General features: G+C 48.8%; 1 pseudogene; it reads right to left on the bottom strand.

Annotated features, from left to right (window-relative positions):
- Window positions 1–8,283: 8,283 nt before the first annotated feature.
- On the bottom strand, window positions 8,284–9,989 carry LOC136454558 (uncharacterized; annotated as a pseudogene).
- Window positions 9,990–12,635: the final 2,646 nt, after the last annotated feature.

The raw sequence follows: 12,635 nt of genomic DNA, 5'->3' as shown, positions 1-12,635 counted from the left end.
CGTGATCCTACGGCCACATCCGCTGGCGGTGAGCAGGAGGTAGAGAGGCACAACAATGTTCCCATATCGAGGAAGCGCGCCATGAGCTCGGACGCCGTTAGTGAATGGGAGGTGAAGCGGACGTGCTCACCATGCCCTTCGGAGTCATCGCCGACCTCATCCCCGCCTACTGTGGATGTGGCAGGATAGGCCAGGCGATCGAAAGAGCGGGTTCGCACCCACGCATCGTCGAGGCTAGCCCTAGTGCATGACCGACAATGGGAGGATGCCCCACTAGCTTCTCCGGTCGGCGTGCCCCAAGCCGAAGGTCGTGGTGATTTGTGAGCTGAGCAGGAGCTGGTTGGGTTGACTCCCCCTAGTTGAAGTGAGGGGGCGTGGATCGTGGCCCAGGAGCGGTCCTCGCCCGGTGGGCCCATTGACGTTAGATCAGGGCTTCAGAGCCCTATCGCTTTCATCCCGATATGCCTTCTTTGTTTCTTTTCAATCTCGCTGTTGAGTTTTTTGGAGTGTGACTGACCTGTACTTTTTCGACAACGACCGGATGCTGACAGGGCTGAGTATCGGCCCAACTCCTGTGCGGGAGGATTGGAGGCCCACCTTGCAGCGCACTGTGGTGAGTGGCGGGGAGAGTAGGGTGGCGGCGGATGGGTCCTTCCCTTCTAGAGGTGGTGCCCCTTGGGTCAATCGCCAATATGATGGCAGCGGTGGCGACAATGTTGGCGGTGATCCCAGTGGTAACGGCAGAGGCCGCGTTGGAGGTAACCCTTGCAGCCCGTCCTCTACTGGCTATGGTGGAAGAGGAGATGGAGATCAGGCTCCCTGCCTCGCTGGGTGGAGGGCCGCACGGCTCACTCTCCCAGTCAGAGCTGGAGGTGCCAGGGGGAGATGCGGCCGGGCCAGAGCCAGAACCCTATCGGTGGCCCATGAAATCAAGGTGGTGGAGATCCCTTTTGACGGCAAAGTAGGTGATGAGGTGGAGCCACCGGCGCTGTCGTAGGAGCTGATGGTGGTCGGATCATCAGCTTGGCCTTCTAGTGGGCTAGGGGCCACCGACCTGGTGTGACCCTGCCCCGAGGACCCGAGGAAGGTTTGGTTCATCCTTCGGGATTTGCAGGAGCATCAGCTTTGGGACATGCTTGGAGGGAGAGGATTCACCATGGAGTTTGATCTCACCCAACTATCGGTGAAGCTTGAGGAGGCCCAGGAGCAGGTTAAGTCCGTTCGGTGGGCGGTATGGTCGACCTGCCCTGTATCATAGAGGTGAGTTTTCTGCATTCGTCCTTGACCCCTTGGTCTTTCGTCGGTTGCCTCAGCATGCTTGCTTCTCATTTTTGTAGGGTCTGGAGGAGATGTCGAGCCGCAAGTCTCATTTCCTTTGGATGGAGCACGCCCGGGTCGTCGACCTCGAGCGTAAGCTAGAGTCCGCCCACCATGAGTCCCAAGACCAGGCGGCGGAGGTGACCGGGGGCATGGGTGGTAGAGTTGCTCATGGTGGAGCGACCGACCGCCATTGAGCGGGGGCTTAAGGTGGTGAAGGTCCGCCAGGCGGAGATTGAGGCGGCACTGTAGAAGTCCCTAGTGGACACCGAGGTGGTGCTCCAAAGTTCCCTAGAGACCCTAGAGATGGAGTGGAAGGCCCTAGAGTCAAAGTGGAAGGCTGATCAGGAAGTGCTCATGCTTCGGGGCCGGGTGATGGGGACCGAGGAGGCGAACGCCCGGCTATGCGAGCAGGTAACTCGATAGGAGAAGGGACTCTCCATCCTTGAGAACACCCACCTTGATACGTACCTTTTCTACTTTTCGATGTGTTGGTTTCTTCCTTTAGCTTGCTTCTGAGCTTGTCGCCCTTCTTCTAGAGTTGGGTGGAAAGGTGGAGTCATTGGAGTGGGACTTGGAGACGGCCAAAGCGATGATTGGCTAGATTACGGAGGCGATGGCCAAGTCCCTTGAAGAGCGACATGCTCTCAAGGGGGAACTTGACCAGATATGCAATGTTGCCCAGCTCATCGTCTCAGAGGTCTTCGGGTCGGTGCCAAGTACCAGTGCGCCCGCCATCCAGCTGGCAGAGGTTCCGGATGAGGTTTGGGCCCTCATCACTAACAGGTTGTTTTACGGGACGTTGGGGGTGTTGACTTTGATGGCGATGTACCACCCGAACCGGGACTTCGCCGCCATCTACAGCGGGTATGCTGATGGTTGGAGCACGGAGGACATCTACTCGCTTAGGGAGAGCTTGCTGACACATGCAAAGTTGGTGGCCGAGCAAGTCTCCGTGCAATGGGTAATGGATGCTCGCCGTGCGGACATGGCCGAAGGCGCGCATTAGGAGGACGTCGCCCAACCTGTGGATGGCGTGGAGCCTAGGTCGAAAGCGGACGTCGCCCCGCCTCTGATCGAGCCGAGCGTTGCCCAGTCAGAGGACGAGCAGCCCCAACCCTCGCCGGTCGAGCTGGTAGCCGATGCCGTCGGGGAGCCGCAGTAGAAGTTTTAGAGCAGAAATACTTTAGCAGATGTAAAATATAATGTCATGGGGGAGCCCCCTGTGTAAAGTGTTTTTGTGTATTCATGAATACCATAACTTTGTTTTTGTGATGGAACTACTTCGTTCGGGGAAGCTTGTCCCGTTCGTTCCTTATTTTTACCTTAGCATAAATTTGTTTTTATTCTTTCTTTTTCGCACCTGCCCATTCATCCCGTAGGATGCAACCTTAAGAGCCTGGGTGTGGCCGGCAAGGCTCAGCTGCTCGTAATCGTAGGTAGAGGCGGGGTGCGATCAGTCGGAATATTTAAAGCAAAGTTATGTATGGTAATTAAAGAAACGAACTACCCTTTCGTTTGGGTAAAAAAGGTATTTACCATATGATAGTAAAAAAGAGAGGTGGTATTGCACACTCGTGGAGTCCCTGAGCGATCCGGGCCAAAAGCATTCGGGTCAGGGCGCTTTATAGGAGCAAATGTTAAGTAAAAAATGGTAAGACCGAATTTTAGGGGAAGAAACGACGTAGTTGTTCGCTGTTCTAAGTATTTTTGAGAACATTACCGTTGTCGGCCTTCAGTCGGTTGGTGCCCAGTTGGATCACCTCGATCGCCGTGTAGGGACCTTCAGTCATCCGGATCCTTGCTCGCCACGCCCCCTTTATTGGCTGCTGTCTCCTTGCCTTTTCCTTCCTTCGGCTCGCTAGCTTGTCGCAGAAAGCGCTTGAGAAACTCATAGTCCTTGAAGAGGTGCTTGATGGGGTAGGAGTGGTTGGTGCATGGGCTTTCCATGAGCTAGTTGAAGTGGTCAAGCTGGCCTTGCTGGGGCTGCTTACCCGTGTGATCAGCCACGGTGACCAATGCGAGGGTGGCTGGTCGGCGCCGATCGTTCTTGTTCTTTTTGCCCCTTTGTGTGGAGGGGCCCTCATCCTGATCCTCGCGCTTGGCCTTGCCTTTGTCTCTTGGCCTTGCCTTTGTCTCGGCCTCTGTTGAAGACCGCTCCGCCCGCCTCCTCATTGGAGGCGTGGTTCATGGCGATGTCGAGCAGGTCGCGGGTGGTACGGGGCTTTAGGCAGCCAAGCTTGTGGATCAGGGACTCACAGGTTGTCTCAGAGAGGAATGCACTGATGATGTCTGCGTCAACGACATCAGGAAGGAAGTTGCACCGCTTTAAGAACCTACGGATGTAATCCTGTAGGGACTCGTTAGGCTCCTGCTGATAGCTCTTGAGGTCCCAGGAGTTCCTAGGGTGGACATACGTCCCCTGGAAGTTCCCGATGAAGACCCTCTTGAGGTCTGCCCAGTCGCAGATGCTGTCACATGGGAGGAATTCGAGCGAAGCTCCAACATGTTCCCCTACGTAGATAGAGAGGTGTTGAATGATGAAGTAGTCATCATCCACTCCACCAGCTCGAGAGGTGAGCCAGAAGTTTTCAAGCCATATACCGGGGTTTATTTCCCCGGTATACTTGGTGATGTTGGTAGGCGGTCGGAAGCGCTATGGGAACGACGCTCTCTGGATGCGTCGGCCAAAGGCCCGTGGTCCTGGGCCATCCGGGGTGGGACTCTGGTCGTTCGGCCGATGACTGCACCTAGGGTGCGTTTCACCACTCCCCGCGATGGTCTGGCCGGGGTCTGTGTCGTCTGCCCTCACTGCTTCTCGATGGACGTCATCATCATGCCAGGACCGACTCTGGTTGCTAATGATGCTGCGAGCGTCTTGGTTCGGCCCGAGCCACTCACGCATAGGCGGTCGGTGCGGAGCGGGTGCTAGGTCAGGCCGGGGCACAGATGCGGCCTCCTATGCCGCGCTCGGTGGTTGTAGCGGTGAGTGGGTAGAGCGATTCGTTTGGTGTGTCCCCACTCCCCTAGTGTGGAGAGAGGCCGCGAGTCGGTGTCGCAATGCAGAGCTCTTCGTCTGTTGAACGGCGGCGGTTTCCACCAGTGCCCATAGGTTCCGATGGATTGCCTGTTCCTAGGGGTCGTTCGGCTCGGGAAGGCTGCGTAGAAGCATTGCCGCGGCGGTGATGTTTTGGCTAGCCCAAGCGAACTATGGGGGATCGTTTCCCCCATCTATGATGTTGCACTGGACCTGACGGGCGCGACCGCGAGCGCTGCTCGCCGGGTTACGCGCACGGGGCGCAGCGTGGTGCGCCGAGTGCGTCGGCGCAGGTGGCGGCTGGTTCTGCCACCATTGTCGTAGCTTCTCGTCGTGCTTTTGTGCGAGCACGAGGGCCCCCGCACGAGGGTCCAAAGGGGTGTGTGTCTGCAGGGACTCCGCTACCACCGACGGTTGTCTTGGAGCGTCTGCCATAGCGCGCTCCTAGGACGGACGATGACTAGATGCCACGTCACCGATGCTGGAGCCGTCGCTCTCAATCTCGTCATCTATGAGTTCGTAGAAACAGGTGGGAGCATAGCTCGCCATCCCCACGAATTCAGATGTTAGAGACGGCGGCGTCAGCATTTTTCGGAGCCTTTAGGCGTACACGTCCGCGGGGGATATGAGGCCGTAGGGGAATCGGTCGTACGGTGGTTGCGGTGCGGACAACGCGGTCCCTCTAGATAATCGACGGAAGATAGTAAATAGTGAGTAAATAACAGTATGTATATTACTCATAGCGGGGTTTAAGCAGAGCGTTTGCTCAGAATGAAGCACAGGTGCCTTGTCGTTAAAGTCGTTGGGTGTCCCGGAGCCGACAGAAGACGCCCCTCCGATGGGCGCCGGGATGGGCACCTCCTCACGGAGGTGCCGCACGCTGAGCTAGTCGGTGATATAGTCCAGGCTTTCGAAGAGGAAGGCCTGGGACGGCTCGAAGATGGGTGAAACCCACATCCCAATAGGTGGGAGTGTGAAAAACTCCAGCGAGCCGAAGTGAGTCTTATCGCTTGAGCCCGCCATGGCGAAGATGGTGGAAAAGTGAGCTATCTGATGACCAAAAGTATGAATGTTTAGCGTCTTCCCCATGGACGGCGCCAACTATCGATGCAGAAAGTGATCAACACGTAAATACTTGTAGTTTTATCGTACGTTGTGATCGGATATGGCCTAGCACTCAATGACACAGAGTTTATACTGGTTCAGGCAACGTGCCCTATGTTCAGTTTGAGTCGGTCGGTGACTTTATTCCTGAGCCCATGTGGTCGAAGTTTGTTGTGGGGTTATAATCGGAAAGGAGAAAGACTGGGTACAAGAGGTCCAGTCGAACTCTGGTCTGAAGGGCCGAGAGCGACGGAAACTTCGCTATATGCTAAGTGCTTAAACGTTTGTTGTTCGATGGGATCCTTGGTCGTCCGGATCGTGTGTGTTGTTCGAGTTATTGTGGACTGATTCTTCTTTGGAAGAGAGTGCATCTCCTTTTATAGATGAAGGAGATGGCCTTACAAGTATGAGAGAGAGTGTACGTATGCTAAATCTTGTTGCCCACACCGTCAGGTAAAAGATGATTGTAGGCACCCAGAACACTATTAATGTTAGATACATGTGGGAGATTACGTCGTCTTCTTCTGGTATGGCAGACGTCGGTGCCTGCCATACTGTTGATGCTCAGATGCATGAAAGGGGTTTTACCGTATTCGTCTGGTATGAGTTTTGTAGGCGCCTACAACACTCTATGACAAATGTCGACGCCCACAACACTGCTTGGGTTCTCACATGCCTGAAAGGTTACATGGCACTCTTCTGACATGTCCTGTCGGTACTGTCTTGTAGATGTACAGGGTACAGTCCTTAGTATTGCGGTTGACTTGAGTGCGCTGCCTTACTTGCTCCGTCCATTTTCTGGTCCTCACTGAGCGGGCGTCCCCAGTCGGTTGGTCCCAGTCAGCTCCGACTGCGCCAGTCAGAGAAGAGCTGTAAGCAGGGGTTCGGTGCATCCCCGTTCGGAGACGCAGGTCGAAGTTCGAAAAGCAGTGTTTGGCCAGGCCTTCCGATCAGAGAGGCGGACCGGAGTCGAAAACGAGCGTTGTTCCTCCTTTGCTAGACCTTCCGGTCAGAGTCGGAAGCGAACGTTGTTCTTCTTTAGCGATGCTTTCTGATTGAAGATTGGATCACCCTTCTAGCCTGTCGTTTAGGTATTTGAACCGACTAAGGAGTTTACGCATCATTCGCAACATCGTCTGCTGGACCGAACTTTTGATGGAAAGCCGGTCCATAAGGGACCCTAGATTTATAAACCCGACAGAGAGTTTAGTTTTAAGAACAAACATAAATCATGACTTACCAAATTATTGACATGATAAATTTAAGAAGCGAATCAATCATACTTTAAACGTTACTTTTACTATGTTTCTAAATAAGACCTTATTTAAATCTAGACTATAAAATTTTAGGGTGTAACATCAGATATCACATGAGAATACCGTATATGATGTTCGAATACTAATAAAAATAAAAAACAAATTACTAAATCCGTCGGTAATCCATCAGACGAATTTATTAAGTCTAATTAATCCATCATTAGCGTATGTGTTAGTATAACACCATATTGTCAAATCATAGATTAATTAGGCTTAAAAGATTCGTCTCACCAATTAATAGCAAATTATATACTTAGTTATTTTTTAATCTATATTTAATAGACCATATATATATTTAAATATTTGATAGGATAGAGAGTAAACTTTAAAGAAGAAACTAAGGCCCAGTTTAGATACAAAAATTTTTGCAAAATAAACACTGTAGTATTTTCGTTATTATTTGATAATTAGTGTCCAATCATAGTCTAATTAGACTTAAAAGATTCGTCTCGTAGATTTCGTATAAACTGTGTAATTAATTTTATTTTTTATTTATATTTAATACTTTATGTATGCGTTCAAAGATTCGATGTGACGAAAAATCTTCAAAATTTGGCAAAACAAAGTGGAACTAAACAGGGCCTAAATTAAACCTAAGTTTATATCAAAGCGCACAAGATACTTCCAGTGCATATCAAAGTGAGTTAAGCCTCTTAGTATGAGCAACTATAGAATCTTGGTGGAATTGAACCACCTTCCATCCGAGAAAGCACGCCTGGGCGAGCAATCAACGGAGGACCTCACCGTACTGAGGGAAGATCCACATCTCAACGAGCAGACGACCAGCAAGATGATGTTTCATCTTCAGAAAAACCATGAATGTATCATTTGAATATTCATATTTTTTTTGCCATTTAGAGAGAACTGTGATCGTTTATAGAGGGCATCTAAACTTGCATATAAAGCCATCGATTATTCTTTGATACGTTATAAAATTATATAACATCAATGCAGAAATAATTGCCACGGCCTACATTTTTTCTTTATAGTAACTATATATAAAAAACCATGGCAACATTACGAGCTACGAAAGAAATGCAGAAAATGGAGTTCATTGGGCTCGTTTATAGAGGGCATCTAAACTTGTATATAAAGCCATCGCCTATTCTTTGATACATTATAAAATTATATAAAAAACCCTGCAGGAATAGTTGCCACGGCCTACATTACTCTTTATAATTACTAATTACTATATAAAAAACCGTGGCCACCTTACGAGCTACGAAAAGCAAGAAATGCGGCATAAGCAAGAAATGAAGAAAATGGAATTAATTTTATTTAGGTAACCAAAAATACCACATGATTGTCTTTTTAGAAAAATATTTGAAAGACAATGAAACCAATTTGAAGCCAACAGTTAATGTTCCACTAATTTTCTGACCAAAAAAAGTTACAATAACAAACTTTATCATAAACTAAACGTGTAATACTGAACCCGGGCACCTTCACCTTCTGTCATCATTAAATTACCAATATCAATTGACTGGAATCAACTCCCACAACGGCATGAAATTTCCAAACCATCAATCAAATTGAATATAATTGGTAACTTCGTAACAAATTGATCCCCAGGTAAACTTCATACGCCTAACTTCTAAATGAATGAATAAGACTGCCAAGAAATAAATTGTCAAACATGTACAGTGACATAAAAAAGCAACCGTATGTGTAAAACACCTGGGGTATGGTCACAAACAACGTCAGCCAACCGGATCGTCCATTTGACAAAAAAAAATCTTCCCCTCCGAAACAATCATTTCCACAAAACCTTCCCTCGTAACCAATCAGTTACACAAAATCTTCAACCCTCGCCTCGTAACCAATCAGTTCCAGGGCCACGATTAAAGCGCACAGTGGCACGTCATAGCCATCTATCAGCATAGCCACGGTTGAGGCGCTCCATGGTCAAGAGACTTAACATGAAGGAATCCATCATACTGCAAACCCTCTACCCAACAATTGCTATGGCTTAACATGCAAGCTAACAGGCTTATAAAAAAACAAATATCCCAATTGACCAACATATATGATAAATACAAGACATAATAATCAGATCCACAAATCTGGAATTGATCACAGATATAGATTTCTAATAAGTCCAAAGCAATTAGGCCAGACGAAATTGTAGAAAATATATATATAATAATACAATGAAATGGATTTCTAATAAGTCCAAAGCAATTATGCCTGTTCGTTTTGTCATAAACAATCGTAAATTTTTAACCAGAACAGTATTTTTCTCACACCAAGCTGGCACAGTATTTCTCTCGCACCAAACCAACCGGCAGTAAAAATCCACAATCGTATCAGCCCAGCCGAACAGGCTGACAGTGCCGTCAGATAATAAATAAGGTGGCAATAAATAATGGATCTATAGATATGAGATTATTATCGGGCTCAACAGAACCAGAATGCATAATTTGTAGGTGCGACCTAAATTGTCACACTTTTGAAATTCATTGAATGATTAACTTGCTTCGTTTAAGTTTATGCCAGACTTCAATTACAGAAAACTTAAGCTGAGCTGGGTAAAGTGGACGTTTGTCACTTATGGGCGTTTTCGGATCTTCAGTTCGATGGCTATTCATGGGTGTTTCAGGATTTCTTTGAAAGCACAGAATAACAATATAAGCGTCGCTTGGAATATAAGCGAAACGACTTAAAAGTGGAGTAGAAGTAACGTGCAAACGACTTCAAAATTGTTTTAACTTCAACGATTGTACCTTGAGAATCTCGCTGTAGCTCCATGTTTTCGTTGTAGTCTCCGTATTAGATGCAAAAATCCGACGCGGGTTGTAGATCTCCGTGTTAGACGAAAAAATCTGGCGTGTAGCTGACCAACAGGAGCGTAGAACGCAAAGCAGCGGACACAGGAACACGGAGCACCATGAGGGAGGAGAACCCGGGGCCCAAAAAAATCAACCCCCGTGCGATCTCCTCTCCCGGGACACAATAATCATCTTTTTATTATTACCGTGGCCTGCCATGCGAGCGCACCCATCATGGCAAAGGCCTCTAGCATACCACATCTTTTTTTCCTCTTTTTTTTCGACGTACGCAGACTTTGACTCGACTCTTTGCACCTTACCTCGCCTCTTCAAGGCTCTTAGATCTACTAATAATTATCGAAATTCATCCAATAATTATCAGCGCAGAGACATCATCCCGCGAGGTGGAGCAGACCAATAGATCCCGCCGCCGCCGCCTTCAGCCATCGTCGCCACAGACCCGCTCCGAACGGAACCACCAATAGCGCACGTGATGCTCGACCACCAACACAACAACAAGAATCTTGCGGTCAAGGACTAACCGGTGCCGGATCCAAGGCTTCATGCACGCGGGTTTGTTGTATCCCCCGTGCTCAGATCCACGCGCTCCCAGCTCGATTCAAGCCGTAAGACGCCGAATCCAGCAATCAGATCTGAGCCTGCGCAACATGAAGCAAACGGGATTTTCTGGTAAATCGAAACAAACGTAGCTCACCGAGGGCGCGCGAGGTAACGAGTCAGGGAGCACGGCGATCCTGGATCTGGACGAGAGGAGAGGTTGCGCGCAGGAGGGGAACGCGTGAGATTGTTGGTTAACGAGTAATAATTGGCGGAAACAAAGGTATTTATGGTCCCGTTGGCCAAAGCGGACGGCGGAGACGAGGCAGTTCGATTCGGACGGCTCGGATGGAGACCACGTGCCGGGAGACCATTGGCCATGGGCTGTGACAGCTGGGTCGAAAAAGGAGACCGTGCTTCGCAGGCCTGCTGGGCGGTGGCCGGAATTAGCGTCATTGCATGCGTCATTGGGTAGTTGTCGGATCCTTTGTGGGCGGAAGAGAAGAGAGGTCGTTTGTGGCCGGCGATAGCGCTTGAACTTTGAAGGCTATGCCTGGTTCGTTTCCTCCGTGAAAATTTGTACTTTACCCATCGCAAAAGGTTGCATAGTCAGTCTGTGGCCCATCCTTCAAGCAAAGCTGATTATTGATTATAACTAAAACTTGAGTAAGCCAAAATTTTAGTAGCCATTTGATTGGCAACCAATATTTGCAAACATCTTACAATTACCATACCAAATTTATGGCAAATATTTTTGCCTTAGTTTTGACAATTTTTTCTTGTCATCAAATCTTTTACATGGCAATTTTTTATAGCCAACCAAGCAAGCCTTAAATGTTGTTCGGGTTACGGTGTGTCTTTATATATAAGCTTGACTATGGGTGTGTTGTCCCTGGCTCGTGGTGGCCCATATGGCCCAACCTATCCAGGACAGACAAAAATGGTCGTGTTTGTTTGCTTGTCTCGTTTGGGCCTGGTTCTTCTCAGCTGTTTGCTTGCGTGAAAGTTTTGCGGGGCCAATAAATCAGTGACCCTCACCAGGCACTCACGAGTGTGGTGGGTGAGAGCATGCGCTGGAACGAACTGTGCCCCGCAAAACGAAAGAAACTTTCGTTCCCGCAGAACCTGGCGCTGGGCTGCCTCATCTCCGCCGTGGAGTGTCAGTGGTGACCCTTAAGTCATACTCGTTAACCAATAGAATGTTATCGCTGGTCCTATTGTTGGTCCCGCAGAACTTGACATTCTAAAGTTGTCGCTGGTCCTCTTGCCAGTGGTGATCCTCAAGTCATACTCTCCCACGTGGAGTGCTTACCACAAGCTCTAGCACTTGACCCCGTCGGACCACTTGTCGCCCGTTGTGTCTCACTCTACTAGAGTTGCTCTTCGTGACTCCTATGGGACGAGCACAACACCCCTTACAATCTTCTCTATAGCACCACACAAGCTTCATTGCATGCTTCGATGGAGATCACACCACCAAGCCATCTAGGAGATGGCAACCTCCAAAAGTAACAAGCACCACCGGCTTGCAACTCGAACACCTAATGCCACTCGATGCAATCTCACAATGCAATCGCACTAGAATCACTCACTCGCAATCGGATCGTACTCTTGCAAGCACAAGTGAGTTAGAAGGCTCCCAAACACTCTTAAGCATGGACACAAAGTCTCCCAATGGTGCTCAACCTCAGCCAAGCCCATGCACCCCTTCTATTTATAGCCCAAAGGCCTAAATAGAGCCGTTGCTCAATGTTAGCGGTTCTTATCGACAACATTCTACCGCCAACTTAATTCCAAAAAGGAGAAAACTAACATGTTTTATACGCATATGCCTTTGCTATTGACATAGTTGCACTTGTATTGCAATACTTCTATTTTGCAGCACTTATACTTGGACACAATGGAATTATAGTCGAAATGCACCTTCGAACAAAGCGTAAAGCAGATCCTATGCTAAGGAATGAGAAGACGGACCCATCCAACTGACAAATTTGGGGCAAACCCCACCATGGCTGCACTCTAGGACCCACCAAGAGACCCACCAGGCGAAGGCGGCGGCGAGACGGGCCTAGGTAGGGTGCGCTCCGCACCGCTCCTAGCTCTGCTCGGTCCCACCTCACTCTGGAGGCTCATTAATGCCATGCAGAGGCGGTTTAGCATGGTTTTCTAATTTATCCCCCACCAAACCGACCTCAAGCATGTATAAGTAGAGGTGTAGAGGCCCGCATTCAACATACATCACAACTCAAGAGCCTCTCTCCCTCCACACTTGTATCTTTTTATCTTTTTAGTTTTGTTGGAGCAAGGCAAGCTTCATTGGAGAGCTTGAACCTCTAGGGGCAATCTTGGTATGAATAATATGGAGAGTTCCCTTATGTTCCTTGTTCTTATATTATCAATATAGCTATGTTATAAAATTAGAGCAAAGTTCTTATGTTATTCATTTAGCATATAGAACTTTATGCTTAACCTTTCATACATACATGTTTAGACCAAGACCTAAATTGAGGTAGTAGGTTCTACTTTAAGATTAAT

This window comes from Miscanthus floridulus, chromosome 5 (genome assembly GCF_019320115.1).
Source record: "Miscanthus floridulus cultivar M001 chromosome 5, ASM1932011v1, whole genome shotgun sequence".
NCBI classification, from domain to species: Eukaryota; Viridiplantae; Streptophyta; class Magnoliopsida; order Poales; family Poaceae; genus Miscanthus; species Miscanthus floridulus.
Note: the sequence above shows the minus strand (reverse complement) of the source record. Positions and strands in the feature narration are given on the sequence as shown.